This window comes from Anser brachyrhynchus (genome assembly GCF_964034855.1).
Source record: "Anser brachyrhynchus genome assembly, chromosome: 2".
Classification (NCBI taxonomy): Eukaryota; Metazoa; Chordata; class Aves; order Anseriformes; family Anatidae; genus Anser; species Anser brachyrhynchus.
This window is the reverse complement of record NC_137695.1, coordinates 28,008,995-28,030,309: the sequence shown is the minus strand read 5'-3', so window position 1 is coordinate 28,030,309 and position 21,315 is coordinate 28,008,995. Positions and strand designations below refer to the sequence as shown.

The following is a 21,315-nucleotide window of genomic DNA, read 5'->3' as shown; positions in this document are numbered from 1 at the left end:
CTCTACCAATTTTCCGGCTGTCCCACCAGGCTGTTCGTAGTATGGATTCAATATGACGGACTTTAAATGACATAGCAAAGAAAAGTACTGTTAGAACATAAGACTTCTGTGACCCCTTCCAACCTCAATCAGGACTCCCCAAACTCCCTTATTTCACATTGCAAGGAGTCAAATGCACATCAGGAAGTAATTAGCTCCTAAATCAGAACACCAATCCTTCATCTTCACCCATTTTCTCGTCTTCTATTCACAAACTGCTCCAGGTAGTTTTCTACTATGAATGGCCCATTGCTCTTCCTCTACTCCCCCATCTGCCCCTCAGAGCAATACATCATCTCCTTTCCTAATCGTCTTTTTCTATCATACTTTTGAACTGCAAAATGTTCTGTGCCCTTTTCGATTTGCAAGTCCATATTTTTCTGTCAGACCACTCTGCTCACCAAGTCTTTCAGGCCCACCCCTCTTTATATACCCCCACATGATTGCTGAGGGCTTAACATATATGCTCTGTTTCTCAGTTTAGTGTTCTGAGTCCGTATCTTTATTATTGGGGATGTGAACTGTGTAAAATATCCACTCTCTTCATCCCCTGATGATTCAGATTGGCAGACCTGTTGGTGCACATTGTGCTCCACATTCCAGCCAGTGCATGTGTGTATTTTTTGTTTGGACATTGAAGCACAAAGAGAGAAAGGTATTTCCCCCAAGTTTTAGCTCAATGAGTAGCCGGAACACTGCTGGCAAGTGCCTCCACAGCCAGGAGCTGAAAGATACTCCCAAAAGCCAAGGCACGGCTATAGCCAGAGGGGTGAAAAAAAAAAGACAAAAAATAAAAGATAAAAAGAAAGAAAGAAAAGAAAAAGAAGAAAAAAGCCACTGCATTAAAACAGGCTATATAGGCTACATAAAAAGGTTCTTTACAGACCCACCTGTACAAAAGTAAGTGGCTGATCCATTTCCCTATAACACTTCTGATATCAGTAGCCTGACAAGTTACTTGTGGGGAGGGGGGAAGAAATAACTTGTCATCAAAATGAACTCCTTGAGTATTTCCATTTTGGTGTAGAGAACATTTGATAGAAAGAGGCACTTGTCATCTCTTCCTTAAACATAGTCTTCTGCCTCTTTTGTTCAAGCCACTGTAAGCGAGATAGCATATGCACAGGGAGTAAATTCTTCACAGGCAGGCATCTGGATCAGTATATTGAAATTGAGTCTATTTTTAGACAGCTGATGCTAGCTTCCCCATGAAACTGCATATTTGTAGTTTTCAGGCTTTCTGAAGTGGATTTTTGCCATAAATTGATTGTAAGTCATTTTGAGAGCATGGGAGGAAGGGCCTGCTCCAAAGTCTATTGAAAATATATTAGAGTCTTTCTATTGATTTGAAAAGCTGAAGATCAAGTCAGCAAGGACTCATTCTGTCCATGTAAAATACAGGAAATTTGCATTAGAAATGCAACATAAATGTATTTCTTATGCAAAACTCAGCTGAACAGTACACTTCACTGCCTATCTAGCAAATTCCACAGCTGGAAATATTGTTCTCTCTTTTATATCCTTATTCTTTTTATCCAAATAGTTAACCAGATATCTGGGGTTTTCTCAATTGTTTCGTTAGGGGGATAAATTGATGACAGAGTCTGTGATTGCTCTGGTACAACCCATTTTCTTTACCAGGAACAAGCATAAATCCCTGATGCAGCAGGAACAAGCAATAGAATGTCTTTTTTTTTTTTTCTTTCAGCATCCTAAATCTGTCTTTTTAACAATCAGTCTGTCCCAAAAGCTGCTGCTTTTTGCTTTGGCTTTCTTTCAGTCATGCCACAGTTATTTCTCTGTCTCCTGCTTTTCTGGTCCTTTCTGCTTGTTTTTCTCACTGCCATTGATTCTCTGTTCTATTCATTTGATCCTCAGACTCCGAGTCTGCTTTCCAGAAATTTGAGGCTGCTGGGATTTGCTGTCACTGTCCATAGTAGCAAACCCATTGTGTCCCCTACTTCATACCTACTATCACTTAACTATCACTCATTTACCTTAAGAAACGGTGATAGTCATGCCTAGTAATGTCAATGAGAGCTGTGATTGTATCCAAATGAAAAAACTCTGGTCTATGACTACATAACAACATATATGTTGTTACCTTGCACTAGCTGATCCACATTATGTGTCCAAATCTCCATGTTCTTAGGCGAAGTCAAATACATAGAAAATTCATTTTGCTAAGTCTGCAAAGAGTGTCATCCAAATCAAAATAAATTGCATGTTGATCCACTTGTTCTCAGTCCACAGAGACTCACTGAAGGCTATATGTAGATCAATAGGTTCACAAGGGGTCACATGAGAGCAGAATATGGTTTGAAATCTCTTCAGGAAATATCTGAGTAACCAACCAAGCCATTCCTCATTTTGTGAACTTGTTTTACCTTGAATGACCAAAAATTGTGAAGTAGATGATATATATTAAATTATTACCTTTTGTGAACAGTGTAACTTAGCTAAGTCACACACTGTTAGGACTGAGAGAAACTCAGTGCCTGATGTAATCCTATTATATAATATTTTATATATTATATAAAATAGTTCTCCAGCTCAAGCATTTTTATTCCTTAAAGTTTTGAAATACATGCAAAGTCATGATGTATTCTTAGAACATATTTTAGTAAACAGGTGTGGTATCTGATCTTGAAGGGAGCCTGGTAATAGAAATTCCTAGGATTTATTCTAGGATCAATCATCAATTTATGGAGAGTTTTGGAAACTCTTTATATTTGAATTTTTAGTTTTGTGTGATGGCCTGGAGAATATTTTTCAGTAGACTTTCAAATTCCCATTATTTTATAAACTGTGTTTATGACTGCAGTTTTCAACATGGAATAAATTATGCAAAAAACAGACCACGTCTGACAGTCAGAAATAATTCCTGAGGTCCTTGTATTGCTTCTCCCTAGAAAAATAATAGAACTCACTGTCTTAGCTATTAACTCCTAATAACTTCAAGCAGCAAGTTAAAAACTGGATGGAGAATGGAAACAACATAGAGGAAGGATAGAAGAAGAAGGTATTCAAAACTAGATTTTATAGGCAACCCCCAAATAAAAGTAAATAGTTCAGGAAAGAGGGTCTGACAAGGAGCCCAGAAGTCCTGAGAACCTTAACCACAGTATCAATGACCCTTTAAAAATATTTTTTTTTAATATTTTAAACAGTGGAATTTTTTTCAATTGTTCATAGTTTTCTTTTTTTTTTTTTTAGATCTACAAATCTTTATTTTCAATTTCTTTCATTATTTGTATGCTTAAGTTCTTTTGTGATGGCTGAGTGTGTTTTGCTTCAGCAGCTGCAGAGCTCTGCAGAGTTAAATAGCCTGTCAGGGCTACCTCAGGAGGGCTCTTCTTCTAGACCTTCATGAAACCAAAACAATTTCAGCTGAATATTATCAGGATAAAAAGTTACAACATGTAAAATCTATTTACCTAGGTCTTCTACTGCCCAATGGAAGGTTGTTACCTCTAAATCACCATTTAAAGTTGGTCACATGTTCTCCCTATTCTTTCTCTTTACCTTCAGAGAAGAAATGGATTTAATTATTTTTTCTAATTAGCTGGCATAAACAAAAGTGATCCCTATCTGAGGGGCTCACATTTCTGCATACACTAAGCACCCAACTCCACTCCCAGAGTCAGTGCTGTTACAGACCTGGGCCTACGAGCCTGAGTATACGTGAAATCTCAGTATAAAAGATTTGACCAAGGTCATGCAGAAGTCTGGGATGGAGCAGTGGACTGAAATTCTTTCCCTGAAAAGGTTTCTTCCCTTCTACTGCACCTGGAACAGCCCTGAGGACCAAAGCACTACCTATTCGTATAATGAATAACCCTTCTACTAAAAATTGCTCCAGGCACACTTGGCAGCAGTAGCATGGATAAGTGGGAGGACTAAGCTAGCTGATAACACTTGGTAAACTATTAACCAGCCCACACATGGGCTTGAAAGGTTTGTATGTGTATATATTAATCTTTCCTGTAAACACAGAGGACAATTATGGACACAGTGGCTAAACTGCCAGTGTTAATAGATTGCTAACCCAACACAATTACTACTGCACTACTCCCACAGAAATCTGTCCTTTCTGCTCAGAAGGACATCTTAGTTGATGGGGAGTGTCTGTGTATATACATGTGTATATATTTGGTATTTGGTTTGCACTGATAAATACTAGCAATATCACAGAAAAGTTCTTCGTGACACCTAATATGGAAGATCATCTTGGGGAGTGTGGGACTTGCCCTTACTTGAACGTGGCAACTCCAGCATGCAGAATGCATGGAGGCTGCCATTTGTTGGCAATGGTTGCAAGAGCAGCTTCACAGTCTTGTTCAGTGGCCCCAGGTTAAAGAGAAAATTTCACCTCTGCAAACCATCCGTACTCCATCCAGATAAAGCCCCAAAAATATAAAAGCAGAGCACCTCTTAGCATGGGTTTAAAAGTATCAAATATCAAAAAACCCATGCACAAATGAGTATGCATGTGTCTGCATCTGTGTAGTTGTCCTCTGTGTCCTGGAAGAACCAAGGTCCCAGCAAAACTATCACATCCCTCTCCAGTTTCTCTCAGTATTCTGTCTTAATGGTTGTATGACATTGCTGGTGGCTGTGGAAAAGGTCTCTGTTCCACTGCAGAAGTACACGCGTATCAACTCTGAGAAATGTCATTCTTCTTTATATCAAAACGCCTGGCTTCCTTTTGCAATAAAAGGTGCTACATAAGGCGAGATATGACAATCTGAGCAATAAAACAAGAAATCCTAATCTCTTCATGCTGGGCACAGAGAGAAGTTTATTGAAGCACTGGTTTACTGTAGTATGTTATCGAATTGTGATAAAGCAGATAAAAAGGGAATGGAAATGGAAAAGTTATTAAACTAATTGTATCAGCAAGAGTATTAATTTAATTTATCTCACTTTATTATTGCCATCAAACTCAAATGCAAATCCTAAAGTGTGATTTAAATAGATGATTGAATTTAGTTTGGGTGGAAAATAAAGGCTGAGAAATGATAAATGCTGTTTCATTACATTAATTTCAAAAAACAAATCTTTCACCTAAGTGATCCTTTGATATCCTTTTTGTTTTCTAGTCTTGCCAGGAATTGTTAAAGATGACACTTTAGAGAGACCCCTAAAGAGTACTAGGGTGTACAATTTTGCTTTACTGGACATGAACATACTCGCCTGACATTAAATCTTGGGTGTTTCAGTATATACTTAGAAACATATTGAAATCAGAAGACATAGTAACCTCAAAGAGAAAGGTGAACAGTTCTTCTGCTAAAAACAAATAAATAATATGCTCTAATTCATTTTAAAAGTGTACTAGGGTATTGTGAAGCTAGCATAGCCTCAAAAGTGTTAAAATTTGAAATAAATAGTGGGCTTTCCATATTTCCATTTCAGTCTATGAGATTCTTTCTTTAGATTTCATCGTTCTTAAAGAGTTAAGGTTGGGTTGGGTTTCCTAACACTGTAAGTATTTAAAAGCCCATGTCTAAGGGAAAGCACAATAAGCCAGTATATTCTCATGGATTAAAGCAAATTCCAGGGTGTCACCTAAAGTGTAAATACTGAAATCTGAGATTTTTATCATTCTGATGGAGACTATATCTATAATATATACCACAGTTTGAAGTTACTTGCCAAGTGCAATTAACTCTTTAAGAGACCATTTATTTAGAATGACTGTGATGCTTCTGGCACCCAAGTACCTTGCTCAGAGCACTGTGCTCTGGAGATATAACCAGAGAACTATGGCGAAGCCTTCAGTCATCTACTTAATCCCTCTACCTTAGTTTAGGTAGTGACAGAGTGGAAGCAAGCACGGAACTGAGAATTTAGGCAAAAAATATGAGGTAAAAAATATGAGGTAACCTTTATTAAGTATAATGAAATTCTTAAATGAGAAGAATTAAGTTAAAAAAACCAACAACACAAATAGAAACAAAATTCAAAATTTATTCTGTGAATTCAATCTCCTAATTCAATATTAATTTTTCTTCTTTTCATTCCTTGTACCTATGACTTCTCATCTCTAGCAAGTTATTTCCAGAAATAACTTCCTATGGATTTATGTCCTACAATTGGTTTCTCTGGTGTCTCATTTGCTATTGGGACCACGCTCAAACTGCAGCCTTTTCTTGGAGAAAGAGGAAAACAATTCTTTCTGTCTCCACCCAGCTACATATTTTATAAAGTGAGTGGAAATTTATCTTTGAGATTACTGTTTTTCTCTCAGACTAATTGGAATAGACCAAGAAATTAAGTGGTTATAAGAAGATAAGTGGACGGTAGAACACATGTATCCACACACACATTAATCCAGCAATGATTGCAGTAGCCTCCTTTCTTTGGGAAACTGAGTCGAAAATGTTTTAAATAACTTCAAATAGTAGAATAAGAAAAAAGATGAATAAACATCCAGAATTGCAGGAAAGTTGATTCACTTCTGATACAATTCGGACTAAGGTGTATTAGACCAAGTCTTAGAGCATCAGTCCGGTAAAATATGTAACACTCATTCTTAAGGTAATGCGTTTAAATGGACTTCATGCCTAGAAGATTTATTAAGTTGCAGTCATACTTTGTCCTGAAAGTTCAGGTTCAGATCTTATGAATTTCAAATAATAGCTAAGTCAAGTGTAGTCAATGTTTATTATTATAGCTGTGAGCAGCATGGTAATCAAAACTGTGGAAATGTCTGCAGCTGTACCCACAACATCCCTTCTGCAATGCTCCCTTCACTAAGGAAGCTGTTGAACTAAGTAGATTGTTGCCTACCATGCAACATACACAGAAAGAATAGGGAGTAGAAAGCAAAATATCATTTCGGCTGCCATTTCTCTAAGTTAATAATCATTGTAGGAGCACATGTTGAGTTTTAGTATTAAAACGAAGGGTTTCATATTACAGATTATAGGGAGACTTATGTGAACAATGTGGCAGATATAGACAATCAAAGTGTCTATTGAGGCATGGAGCTGCAATACAAAAGCAATCAGTGCAGAAAGCAAGGCAGTGACAATACAATATTAAATCCATTTGATAGGCAAACTATATCTGTTGAAATTTCTCAGGGTGAATGAGTATAAAACTCATTATCAGTATTGCAGCATGTCCCATGGCACCACTTTATTTATTCAAATTAAGATTGGAGAAAGTGAGTAAATACAGCATCCCCGTACTCTAAAAATTCTTTGCAGATAAATCCTTTGCTTATATTTGTTCTTTGCACACTTTCCATGAGTCTCTCATGCAATGTTCCTGCCCAGTGTAGGAAAACAAGCTTTATAGAAAGTACAGAGCATACGCCTGTGAAGTGTATTTACCATTTAGAATGGTCGGTGAACACACTCAGGAGCTGAATGATAGTGGAAAGGACTGAATCCTTAATCTTGGCTTTTATCATTTAATATTCTCAGTTGAGTATCTCAGATGTCTGTGAAGCATCACAGACTACTCAGTCATGCTCTTAAATGATGAGTTATTTGGCTAGCAGAGTCCACCCAGTCACACTGTATGGCAACTTCACATCTTGACACAAATGTTTGCTTTTTACCAAGTTCTTCTCACATACCAATTTTCCCCCAGAACCCATGGATCCCAAGCAGTTTGCAGCCCATTTCAATCCATGTCACTGGCCAGCATCTTGGATCCTAATGTAGAGGGATATTCTCCTCTCATTTGAATACATAAACTAACATTACTGAAATATTTCAAAAGCACATGACCAAGTACATTTATACATTTTTCAAGACAGCAGAAGTTTTAGACATCACAGTGTCAGTGATCACCAGTGTTTTGGATTGTGGGTGTTTAGATTTTTGACATCAAAGCCAACACTACCCCTGATACTATATTATCCAAAGCCCGAAAGATTTCAGCACCTCTATGTGGGGATCTATAATTTCCAGTTAGGTTTGTATCAGACTCGCATACAATAATTACTACAGTTTGCACTGTAGTGAAGAGCTAGTGAAAGATTCAGACTACGCTTTCTTTTTATTTTTTTCTCTTCTCATCCTTGCTATAATCTCTGTAATTGTGATGATAACAGTCTAAACTACTTTGCCCTTTTCATTGTTGAGTAATTTGATTAGAAAGTAATTCCTATCCTCAAGCTCAGTAACCTTAGGGAAAAGGTGAAACAGAGAGGTCATTCAAAATACAGAGACTATCAAAAAAGGTTTAAATAACTGAATCATTAAGATTCTATAGCCTCCTGTCCATGACAAAGATGGTAATGAGAAGAGGAAATAGCATTCCCAATGTATTCATTGGGAAAATTACTGTAATGAAACTTAAGCACAGGAAATAATGCAAATGTAGCCTGTTCTCATTATATGTGAAAGATTGACATTTTTGTACCCCTTTCTTCCTGTCATTGTTACTGTTGTATGAAAATCAAACCATGCTTTCATCTTAAAAGACACATTTTACTCAACATACAATACAAATGTAGCACAGAAAATTGTAAGAACAGATAGACAGTCAAGTGGTCAGAGTATTTATTTACAGTTCTTGCAAAACAGGAAACAAACCTTATGCTCAAATCTAAATGCAGTATTTATCATTCGTTATGACTGCATTCATTAAGTTGTATTAAGTATAGAACAGCTTTTGGAAATATCCCAAGTTTCTATGCGCAACCTTTTTATGGATCACTGAGAATGGATACTGATTCTGAAGATCTACAAAACCCAATGCATTCTGTAAGAAAAATACCTTACAGCTTAATTTATGATTTAGTATAGAAGAACTGAAAAAGAAACTTATAACTATCTGTCCAGGTAATAAGGCTACAGCTATCACCAATCTGCCTGTTTCATTGGCTATCACTGAAAAAATACTGTTCCTGACATTAAGATTTTCTTTTTACAATGAATGAATTGTTCTAAGTTATTCCACTCTAACTTAACTTAAAAATGAAGAAGCCATTTTTCTCCTCAGATATTCCAAAGATAACTCATGCCCAAATGTCAGCCAAAGCCTAGTTCTGAAAACTGTACCTCCAAAGGTGAACATCTTGAAAAATAACTAGCAACTTCAAAAAAAATCCCAACTACTACAAACAGGAACACATGAATAAGATTAAAGGCAGCAGTCACTAGAAGTCATGTTAATTCATTTCATACTGTATGGGTCCAAAACACTATAAATACTATATGTACTGTTTCTCTAAGTAATGAAATGCAGTCAACAGGAGGAAGGGTAGAAAATTTAAAAAGTGTTTTAATGTTACATAAACAAACACGTCACAACAGCTAGATAGATACCCAAAGCAATAAGAAAATAAATAAAGAAATAAATAAAAAGCATATAATTGTGCTTGCTTCATAACTACAGGAAATACCAAAGATCTTTAGCAGTTACAAGTATTTTTTTCTGATTTATTTTGACAATTTTCTGTAAAATTCAGTTAAACTGGATTTTGAAGCCATCAATTTAAAAGGGGTTTTGTCCAGTCAACCTTCTTTATCATCAGTCTAATTCTGAACCAACAATGAGTATAACTTCAGGTAAATTGAACCACTTGAGCCTTTCTGATGATAATCAAAACTGTTCCTTCTGTACTGACTAGAGTACAAAGATCATTATAATAAAATCTACAGCCCTGAATTCCTTTCTGATCTAAACCAAGGCAGCTATAACTGCACCAAACTAAATCATTTTTCCTTAGGAGACTTCCATAAAGATGATTACTCCAGTTACCCACAATACTCATGGACTTATCATCCACAATGCAAAACAAGTAAAATGTCACTGATACTTCCATAGCTCACTCTCCTTGTTGGCCTTGATCTACACTCTTTAAATCACAGAAAGAAGACAGTGTAGTGGGGCACAGTAATCCTTACTTCATAGAATTGTATATGAACAGTATGAACTCAGTGTATGGTGGAATACTGTAGGCAAATTTTTCATAATTTCATCTAAAAATTGATTAAATGAACAGGCATGTCATAAAATAATTCTTTGTGCGGAGGCACTAACAGACAAGAAGATGCTGCTTATTCTTTAGACTCACCTGTAGCGATGTGACACTTGACAGCTTGGGATTTCTTTTCTCTTCCCATCTGGCTTGCTTCCTTTAAGCAAAATTCCAGCACTCCATGCCTGGTGGCCCCCGCATCAGTAAACATCCTTATGTTGCTCATGTTACATCTTCACTTGACATAACAACAAATGAAAGTGTTCTTCTGTATATCCATTTCTTTTCACATAGCTTTGGCAACCGCCAGCTGGAATAGGAAAAGACGTTCTGGTTTCAATAGCTGACAACTAATATGCAGAGAAAGCCAACCAGTGCCAACAGAAAAGGAGCAGGACATTACAGAAAACCTGACTGTTAACACCAGCATCCAAGGCCAGGCAAACCACTAAATAAGATTCAGATCTTGCCCTTTCCGGCCCCAGCTGTCACCAGGCATTGGACCTAAACAATTGCTAAATTCATGTTTTTCCTCACTGTCTCATAGTCAGCGCTTCTGCACGTGGATAGTGCAGTAGTTGTCAAGCACAGACCACATTGAATGCATTCTAGAAAGAGGAGAAAAAAATGGAGAAATGAAAACCAAGTGAAAAGACCTGGATATTCTTCATGGCTTCAGCTGTTCACCTCTTCTCCTATCCCAGAGATGAGGATTATGAAATAAGGAGATAGAGGCATACAAGAGAAATTTTGAGAACTGCTACTAGAGTATACAGAGGGCATGCAGTATAACATTTTCTTTGTGTAAAGTCATGTCTTGTACTGGAATACTGTTTTTTCCCCGTTTGAATTCATGGCCCCTGCTGCATACATGTGTCTGTCCTTGGAAGGTGCAGGTGACAATGTGTAGGTACACCTAAGGACTTGCAGAGTTGGGAGCAAGGGTGTAGGAGTTGTCATGGACAGATCTGATGTGTGAAAAAGTCATGTTTTGATTTGAGTGACATAAAAATCCTCTGTGACTCTGATAAAACGCACAGAGTTTGCTGCTGATCTCACTTACACTGACTTCCTAAAACTTCAGTGTAGCGAATTCCAGGGCAAACTTGTCTACAGAAGAATTTCAATGTATACAGAAACTTCTTTCCAACACTTCACATGATATTACCAGACATGTGACAAACCCTGGATGGAGCATTTATGACACCTGACATCTAGAGCCTTTCCATGCCTTTTCAATGACAGCTGCTGAGAAGAAATAACATCCTCCAGCTGCACAACTTTATCCTTCCCTCACTTGTGAATTGAGACATTTTGCTTTAAAGTGGCACTCTATACTGTACTCTTAAAACTGCAATTGTCACTTGATGAAAGGAAGCCAAATGCTCCATCAGTGACATCTGACAGCAAATAAAAATCTCCTTCCTAAGGGCATAATGGGCAGGATGCAGCCATATCGTTCTTTCCTCTTATTAAATCACACTATCAGTGGGATTAACTATCAGGCAGTAGACACAAGGGCTCCACGAGAATATACAAAACAAGCAGGGTACAAAAGACCAGCGCATGCCCCTCCTCAGAACCAAGCACCGTGACATTCCATGAATAAATTAATGTGATTAGTCCTCCAAATAAAGCCTAAGGAAAACAGTCAGCACTAACACAAGGCCAGGTACCCTATCACCTTAAGCTTGGCCTTCACAGTGGGGTGAAGCCACAGGAGAGGAAAGAAACAGCAGTTCCTCACTAACCAGATTCACTTGCAGGCTACATTTTAAAGAACAACAAAAACATATACACAGTAATTGCCAGATAGTTAAACAGGGATGAAAAGCATGACCAGATGAACAAAAAGTTTGAGCTTGTTCATTCTTTCCTCCCACAGCTGCTGTCTGACCACGATCTCCTTCTCAAGTCTAATTAGCAGGCCAAATTAAGCCCTCATGTTACTCTTCAGTGGAGTTTGCATGTGGCATACATTTGCACTAATGTGCTATGCTAGAGATTTTCTTAAGTGACTTTCTGTTAGTATGCAGATGTTAAATCTGATTTCAGAAAGGGCTTGAGTGCCCCTACACTCAGATATTCTCTCTGTATAAGGACTGAGATGTCAAAGGCAATCCAGAGTGAACCAACTAGTTGCAGCTCTACAGGGGCTGTGGTCCCCATGTAAGACCTACCAGGCACATATACCCTACAGCATCTTCAATGACAGGTGTGATTAGGAACCTTAAAACTTCCTCATAAGTCAAATCAAGAGGTTTCTGACTCTTATGCATGCTGTATGAAGACACAATGACCCTGAGTTATCACATTTTTTCAGCCTAAAGAACAAAACAACAACAAAAATAGTGCTAACAAAAATCAAATTAAATAATAAGAGCTTTTTGTTACCTTTTTATTTCTCCTTTATTTACACTTATGATGCTATTTTTAAATTATAGATCAATTCCAAAGGATCCTCAGGGGGGCTAACAAAAAGATTCCCTATTGAATACAAACAACTGCAATACCAAGGTCAGTACTCCTGTCTCCTACCCCATTTGGTCAAAGAGAAGCTGCTTCATTGGGAGAACCTCACTATAAAAACAACCTGCCCCAAGAGACTATCCATGTCCCTGCTACACCCTCCCTGCAGTAAGGCTGACCATATCTCCCCTTCAGCGTAAGCAAGAAAACATGGGAGTCAACAGAATCCCTCTGTTCTTATCTGTCCTCACTGTTGAGGAGTAAGGGGTCATCCCTGCGAAAAGCCCCCATTTCCTTTATTCAGTGATACAGCTTGGGCTGCTAAGACGCAATGTTACCGTTTCTCTCTTGCACAGAAAAGGCCAGATTCTGTGTTGCATGGGATAAGTGATGAGTGGATTTGGGCTTTCCCAGGCAGACATCTAGTGCAGACCTCAGACTAGAAGTGTCTCAGATAAGAAGGACTTACACGTGGGGTGAGGGAGGAGAGGACACACATCACTGCGCTATCTCTGACTGCACAGCAAGGCTGGACCTCCCCGATGCTCCAGTCAAAAGCACCATGCAAATTACCTTAACTGACCCCATTTTATTCACACAGCATTTTATTCTAGAACATACATCCTGTGAATCCCCTTGGCAACTAGCTAACAGCCAGCAAAATATTCTCTGGCAAATGCCCATTAAACTTCACACAACGTTCCTACACCAAAGAGGCTTTATCTCTAGTTTGTAGTCTCATTTTTTTAAGCATCCTGCAGTACCAGATAAGCTTTATAAAAGCTGTTCATTATTTGATGTTTCCTTTGTTCAGAAAAAATGACAACAAATAAATTTGGGGAAAAAATAGGCACCACTTTGATATTTTCAGTGGTGCTATTCAGAAGACAAAGAAAAGATACATTTTTAACATCCTTCCCCAGAATATTAAAGCCCTGGGTTTTGCCAGGGAGATGATTTGGGTATAGAGAGCTTCATTATCAAAGGTCTCAGCAGTTCTTCTTGTCTGTACCCTCCCCAGCAGCACCCAGGATGTCACAATCGCTTTCTGGAAAACCAATTTTGATCTTCCACAGAAAGCTATTAAAAGTAACCTGGATCTTACGGATATAACACTGTAACCTAAGAATTTTAGAAAGCTGGTAGCCTTTCTTAATTGTTTAATGGAGGTTTAGCACCAGGTATTAGCTCCTGGGCAGAGCTGTATGTCAAGTATGTCATATGATTTGTTACTGAAGGATGAACATTACTGTCTGTTGTCACATTAGGAGACAGGCTCGACCTGGGCAATACTTTACTAATAGTTTGCAGGCTGGGAGGACTTTGAATTTCAATCATTTTAAACGATTCATTTGTGTTTTAGTGCGGATCCAGGTTCACTTCACATCCTTGGGCCATTGCAGACACTTTAGCCCCCTGAGTTAATCCTGTGTTCATTCCCCAAAATGAATATTCATACCATTCAAATGCATTTTTTAATTAACTGCACCAGCAGCATTATCATTATTGCACCTGAAAGATCCAAAGCCAGATCAGAGAAATGTTGCCACAATAGAATTCACTAAATTCTGCTCACATTCCCTTCTAAGGCTGATCACCTTAAAGTAATGAGAATAAACTGTGGGATAATATAAGACAGATCTAATTAAGATAATGAACTGGAGATTATGAACACTGCTACTCTGTGTCTGAAGAATTTTAATATATTAGTCTAACAGAAGGTTAAGGATTTACAAAAGGAAAGATATAGAAATATACAATGTGTTTTTGTTGGACAAAGCTTGAGATTCAGCACCTAAAATGGATAAATGAAAGAAGGATAGAAGGAAATAAAGGTGCATATTTCAGGAAACACATATCATAATTTATTTTAATTAATTTACTTAACACTTGCATAGAACACAGGATGAGAGAATTCTCCCTACAAAGTGTGGAATAAAAAGAAAGTGGGCAGGGAAACATTATGACAAGCTGAGAGGCACTTATAAGGCTATACTGTGGAGTTTTATCCTAGCTTCCATCTGATATGGCTATTATGGCCTTGGATGAATTTTTCTTGTGGGAGCAGCCTAATTAGCTTGCCAGCAGCAGCAAGGAAAGGAAAGGGAGGGAGGCAGACAGAAAGGAAGGGGGTAAATGAGCTGTTAGGTAAAATAGAGTTGATATCAATAAGACCCACTGTTCCTGTGAAGCTTCATCTTCCAAAACAAGGCAGCAGAGAGACAAATGTTTGAGGTTGAAACTAGAACTCAACAATTTTCTGCAATCAATAGCAGATTGTCAGAAATCATCCTTCTCACATTTGCAGAGGTACATTCTTCAAAGCCAGTGCCTGGGAACTGCTGCCTTGGAAAGGTACCCCCAGCAATTTCACTGTAATTATTCTGCCACAGATAAAATTTCACTCCAGAAAGCATCACTATTATTTTCTAGAATAGAAACGTCGGTTTACAAGCATATTCATTACAGAATGAATGAATGAAGAAAAAAAAAAAAAAAACTAGGCCAGGCTGTGCTGAGCCAAAGCTGCATACCAAGTGGACACCCATGTCCTCTGTTGAGATGGGAACGTTGGGAAAACTGAATTCTTGAGGGGTACGTCAACAGAGAGGCATGACTGCAGCACAGGCAGGCATAAGCAACCCATCACTGACAGCGACAGCAGCATCCCTGCAGCTGCACAGCTTCGCTCAGACTGTACTGCCTTGCCCACAGCTGTAGGTAGGTGCTGGGCTGTGAAGCCTCAGCTGCAGCCGAGGGTCCGCTCCTTACACCCAACACAGGTAGTGCAAAGCCCGGGCCCCCATGTCCCGGGAGTCCTGGTGGTAGAAAGAGGGACAGAGCTCCCAGAGCTGTGTTTTATCCGTGTTGCATGATGTCACCGTAGACTAGGAGATCCTTTGGTGTGCTCCAGTACCTGTGCAGGTATAAACAAGTGAAAATGTCCATGGTGTTGTTCTGATTCATCACAGGCCCCTTCACAGAGCTCAGCTAGCATTGATAGAGGCAACAGCAGGCACCAGACCCTGCACTCAGGAGGATGCAGGGTCTGTAGCACAGACTGACCACCTGGGTGTAGGTGGAAGTAGTTGGGGACAGCCAGCCCAAAATGCCATTTCATGTTGTGTTGCTATAGCAATATGATATAAGGGCAATGGAATCAAATTTTGCCTGATTAAAGACCACAAGGTTTAGTTTAGAAAAATGTCATTTGATAGAGAGAAGTATCTGAGAATAAAATGACAGTAATCTCATTCTGGTCCATTTCTACTGCTCCAAACAGGATGCCATGGACAATATGTAATGGCTCCAAAGTTCATTTCCAAAAGTACAGTTCTCACTGCTGCTTCCTGTCCAATTTTCATCTTGTTCCAGAAGCAAAGATTGTACTATAGATAAGCATAATTGTCATTGGCTTCACTGAAATAGCAATGTTATTTCTCTGTACTTAGGAACATACCCTTTCCTTCAAAAAATAGCCATCTATGGATCTGGAGACAGAGAAAATCAATTTGTTGGAGCTTTCCTTCAGATTGCTCTACTAAATAAATAAATAAATAAGTGATCAGCCTTTTCTCCCTGCAGCACCAAGAGACAATATCCATAACATATTCTCTACAAAGAGGAAAGCCTGTCTGTGAAGCAGACAGATATTTCCTGGAGGTTTATTCAATGCTTGAGGTAAGCAAGAAAATAAGGACATAACCAGCCTCACTGCTCACACTCTGAACACCAAGCACATTGCTTTTACCCTCACTTCTCTCTTATTAGCACAGTATTAAAAATAATTCCAAAGGAAAACATTCTGCTGTGCACACTCGTCCCCCTGAGGAGAGGATGAGAGAACAAACACACACCAGCTGTTCGTTGTGCTGCTCTGTGCTCTACTGCATGTCACTCTGTTTCTTTGGTCATGAGCTCAATATAAAACCCCAAAAGAATAAACTGGAAATCAAGACTGTCCTAATATCACTGAGCAGAGCCTGAAAAAAATCATAGCGAGAACACTGAAGCAATTGCTCAGAGGTCTGTCAGCTGTGTACTACACATCAGCTCACCACGAGAGGACAAATTAAATGAGAAGGAGTCATCTTTACTCCTCAAATTTTAAAATAGACTCTTAGGGTATGTCTTGTAAAAAGTCAGTAGACTTCAAGGGTGGATAAGCCTGATCTTTTAGAAAAATCTGGTTTACCCAAATGATTTGTACTGACCAAGGCCCTGCAATAAATTGTTAATAGTGACCCAATACATACACATTTAATACAGGCATTAAACGTTATATACCTCCTATATATACGTTATATACCTCCTATATATATATATATAATTTTTGTTAGACAGTATGGTGTTTGTTAGACAATATGGTGTTTGGACAACAAGCAAGGTGGAGAATCAATAAGAATTTAAGACACTGCTTGGAAAACACTTGGGTGATGCGAGATTCCTTATCCTCAGGACAGTCTCAGCCTGCCAGTGATCACACAAATTGTCCTCCATGTACTGAGAAGATAAAGCAATTCTGAATGTATATAAAGTTACTATCTCTATACCAGGAAAAGGCACCTAGGAATACAGGGGTATGTTTAAGCAGATATTGTCTGGAGGGGGGTTGAAGGCGGCAGGTCAGTTTGCCTTTCAGAAAAGGAAACGGAAATTCATGAGGACAAAGAGATTTGTTCTAAAATCTTTTTCTCTAACTGCTGTATTATTACTGCTACCTTGGAAAAGAATCAATCTAGTCACTAAATTCACTCTAGCCACTGTTCACAGGAGATGAGGACTTGGTCAAAGTGAGGGAAAATCGCTTGATTTTATCGCAAGGAAAGTTAAAGATGCAAAAGCTAAAATATGATATCTGAGAAAAGAGAAAAAAAAAAAAACCACAAGTAAATTTGGCCTTCCAAATTGTTACAGATTAGTGAAGGAAGCAAGGAAAGATGTAAGAGAATCTTATTTTCCTGCTTACTAATTCTGACAATTTTTCAGACAGGTAATATAATTATAGCTTGACCATTTTTGATGTAGCTCATAATCATCATGGAAAGATGAGATAGCACTTGTCATCTCTGATTTGCAGAGCTAAAGTATTTTTACCAGTATTTAAAGGATTTGTTCATTCTGTCCAGGATTTGTTAGCTTTAAAATAAATAAATAAATAAAAATTCAAAGTGATCTTAGCTCACACAGATACTAACTTACCTCTTGAATTCTGCCTCCATCTTCAGGGAAGAGAGAGAATTCCTTCACAAATGGAAAACAAAGACCTAGTTGGAGTGTCACTTGAAGAAGTGATTTCTTCTGATTAAACTGGAAATAAAATAAATTATTTGTTTTGAGAACACATTCCTGACTCCAAAATTGTTGTATTACCTATTATTTCTCTTTTGCTGTCAGTGCTTATGGTCTTTTCAATATCACTGGATTTCAAGGATGTCATCATTTATAGATATTTTCCTTCCCCAATATTTAAATCAATAATTTCAAATATTCTTTTACTCTCCATTATCCTTCCAACTTTTGTTGCCCTCAAGACCATATTTCTATCCCATGCATATGCATGGAGATGAAAAGATCAAGAGATACGAGCTCATTCAAATCTCATCATCTGTCTTATATCCAATGTACCGTACATTAACGGAGCATTAAAGTTTTTGAGTTAAATCAAGGTAAAAAAATCAGTTATGATGATAAAGACTGCTATAATCTAGCAATCACAATTTTAACTGCTGCATGAATACAAGAGTAGGACATACGATTTGAATAACAATGGAAATATTGACAAATATTGAGTAAGGGTGAAAGTATAACATTTAATATGGCAGCTGTATTATTCTTAAAAAGTGTTGGAAAACAGACACATCACCTGACCAAGAACAAGTCCTGATTTTCTCACTACTTCTATACTGATCTTTAGTTTGTTCTCACACAACCAGACTCCAGGTGCTGAAGTATACTACCTTAACAATGTTTTGAAGGCCTTTGTTATTGTGTTGTTCTTTTTAAAGTAAAACAACTTAAGGAATACTCACTTAGCAAAAAGACCGAAAAGTATTCCAACCAAAAAAATCTCGAAGACTATGTCACTCTCTTAACATGGCTTTAAGTTAGCAGCTGCCAAGACAATCTGCATCAAAATCACCAGGACAGTGAGATGCAATTCTGACCTGGCATGACAAGTGTGGGGAGGAAAGCATTGTCACTCTGACACAGCAGCCTCTGAGCAGACAGCTCTTAAGAGAAAGTTTCCAGAAGTCTGGACTTACATTGCCATTGTAGTGATGTTTCTGGATGATGTACAGAAGACACTGTAGTTAAAATGAGTCATTTTCTGCATGTGCACACACACACACACAATTCTCACTCCTAAAAACTAAAATGACCTAATAAAAAGTCACGTATTCTGGTTTTGAATTCTTTCTCCTAATTATTTACTTTCCGGCATGGTTAGACATCCCCAGAGACCTCTCGACTCATCTCCGCTAGGGCCAACACATGGAATAAAATCCAAACACAATCTAAAAAGCTTACAATTTAGGGACACGTAAAAAGAAAAGCATCTTATACCTGAGACTTAGAGGGATTAAACAGAAAAGCCTCTTCTTTACTCTTATCCATCCTAAAGGGCCCTAAAAATCCCTTACAACAAGTCAGTTTTCCTCAGCAGAAGCACTACAAAAAAAGTAGTAAGCCTTGTTCCTAACATCCTTTCTCAAGGTCTAGCGTAAGAAGCATGCTACATTTTGGAGTGAGGACAAGAGGAACAGCATTATGGCTATTTCAGACATGACATTTCTATTTCATGCAATCCTATTTCACGTCCCCTTAGGACACTGCAGAGGAACCACAATTCGAGCTGAATAGATTACACCAGAGCTCTCACCAGACCCCAGGGCAATCCAAGGTGAAAGGAGCACAAAAGTATCTTCAAGTTACTTTGGTCTATCTAGGGTCAAGACTTCTGCGCTCCTACTCTAGAGACACAGCACAGAATTTCACTCTGTTTTACTCAAAGGTTTCAGTTCCAGAACTGAATTCGGGTGTCCTGAGTTCCCACTCTGCCTGCTTTACTCTGCAAGAGCTCAGACCAGAGAAGAGAAGTCTCAGGGGGGTCTTATCAGTGTGTATAAAGGCCTTGATGAGTGTGAGTAAAGAAGTCAGAGCCAGAATCTTCTCATTGATCCCAGTGACAGGACAAGAGGCGATTGGGACAAACTGAAATACAAGAAATTCCATCTAAATGCAAGGAAAACCTCCTTTATGGTGAGAGTCATCAAACACTGGAACATGTTTCCCAGAGATGTCATGGAGCCTCCCTTCTGGGAGATACTCAACACCCAGCTGGCTATGACCTGAGCAACCTGCTCTAGCTGACCCTGCTTTGAGGAAGGGCTTGAACAAGACAGTTTCCAGAAATTCCAACTTCAGCCACTCTGTCCAGGCAATAACCTTACGGTGACTTTATTGTCAGGAACTGAAAGGTATGAGCATCTGCAATGCTTGCTTCAAAATATATGCTTCTCTAAGGGAACACAGGATGTGCTGACATTGAGATGCAAGCTGAAAAATGCAACTAGGAGCTGCTCTGGGATACCAAAGTAATTCAAACCTGTTAATTAAGAACTGCTAATGAAGAACACAGTGCTGGATCAATTTCTTCAAGGTTTTATTTCTAACTGCTCTAGCCCAATTCCCAAGGGTCTCTGAGTGAAAAATGAGCAGCAGAAACTTGGAACTAGAGGACTCCCATATGCTTTTGTGTGTCTTTAGCAATTCTCCAGCTTTAATGCTTAGTTATACACAGGCTTTCTTAGGACTAATTTCCACTATAAATTAATGGCAATTTGGACATCCTTTTCTTTGGCTGGTGAGGAAAATGCAGCCGGCTATATTTTTCCCTTCCTGTATGGCTCCTTGCAATGTGAACTACAATTTCAGTGGTGCCAGGCCATGAAAGGCTCACACCCCTGTAACAATAATAATTCACTGTGGGCCACTTCATCCCATATGCTTCTGTCCAGTAGCTCACGACTTTGGGAGCCAAAACCCCCAAGTTAGCAGAATGCATCAGGTAAAGAACAGAAATTCTTTCCCAGAAAAAAAAAAATAACCAACATGGTGATATTGTTGGTTGTCCTAAAATGGCACAGTTCTGCAGTGGCAGATGATGAACTTATCAGAATTTTTTGCACAGCACCAGGACCATCAGCTTCCTTCTTACCTTTTTTTTTTTTTTTCCACATTCTGTGGCATCAGCTTGTACCACTACTGTTCCCTCACCTTGACAAGCTGTCACAGAAAAAAATAATAATATATATATATATATAGGAACTATATGCAGGCCACTATATGTATTTTACATGTAGAAAAAGGTTCAAAGGTTCAAATCTTCACTATGGCTTGCCTCCATCTTAACAAAGAATTCCTGCCTTTCACTTTCATCTCAAACTGGTTATTTCATGCTAGCAAAATTTGAATTACATCTAGTACTCACATCCTGGATCTCCATGTCCTAGAAAAGCAGGACCAATAAGAACACTTAACGTAGCCTTACTTTTGCCTGACACTGGGATCTGTGAACCCCATATTAAATAAAAAATGAACAAACAATGCAGTCTGTCAGGTCTGCCTGCCACAGATAGGAGCTTCTTTGACACTGCTGCAGAGCTAACAAACAGAAGGGACATTCATGGCTTGCGTGCACTTCTCAGGGGCCCCCGACTCGTTTCTTTGAAAAACCCAAAGCTCTTTGGATCTCTACTGCACACATAGCCTCAGTGATGCTCAGTTTCTTTGCTTCCACACTGATATTTTGCAGATTTTTAATAAGCCCTTAGTAAACAAAGGAGTGCCGTTTCATA

At 38.5% G+C, this 21,315-nt stretch overlaps 1 protein-coding gene across 1 annotated transcript in view; it reads right to left on the bottom strand.

Moving 5' to 3' along the window:
* Nucleotides 1-10,280, bottom strand: part of NXPH1 (neurexophilin 1) — a 182,331-nt gene extending 172,051 nt beyond the window's left edge. Inside the window, exon 1 of the mRNA XM_080579995.1 lies at nucleotides 10,082-10,280. The gene's annotated coding sequence lies outside the window, so the exon portion shown is untranslated. The remainder of the gene's footprint in view (nucleotides 1-10,081) is intronic.
* Nucleotides 10,281-21,315: the final 11,035 nt, after the last annotated feature.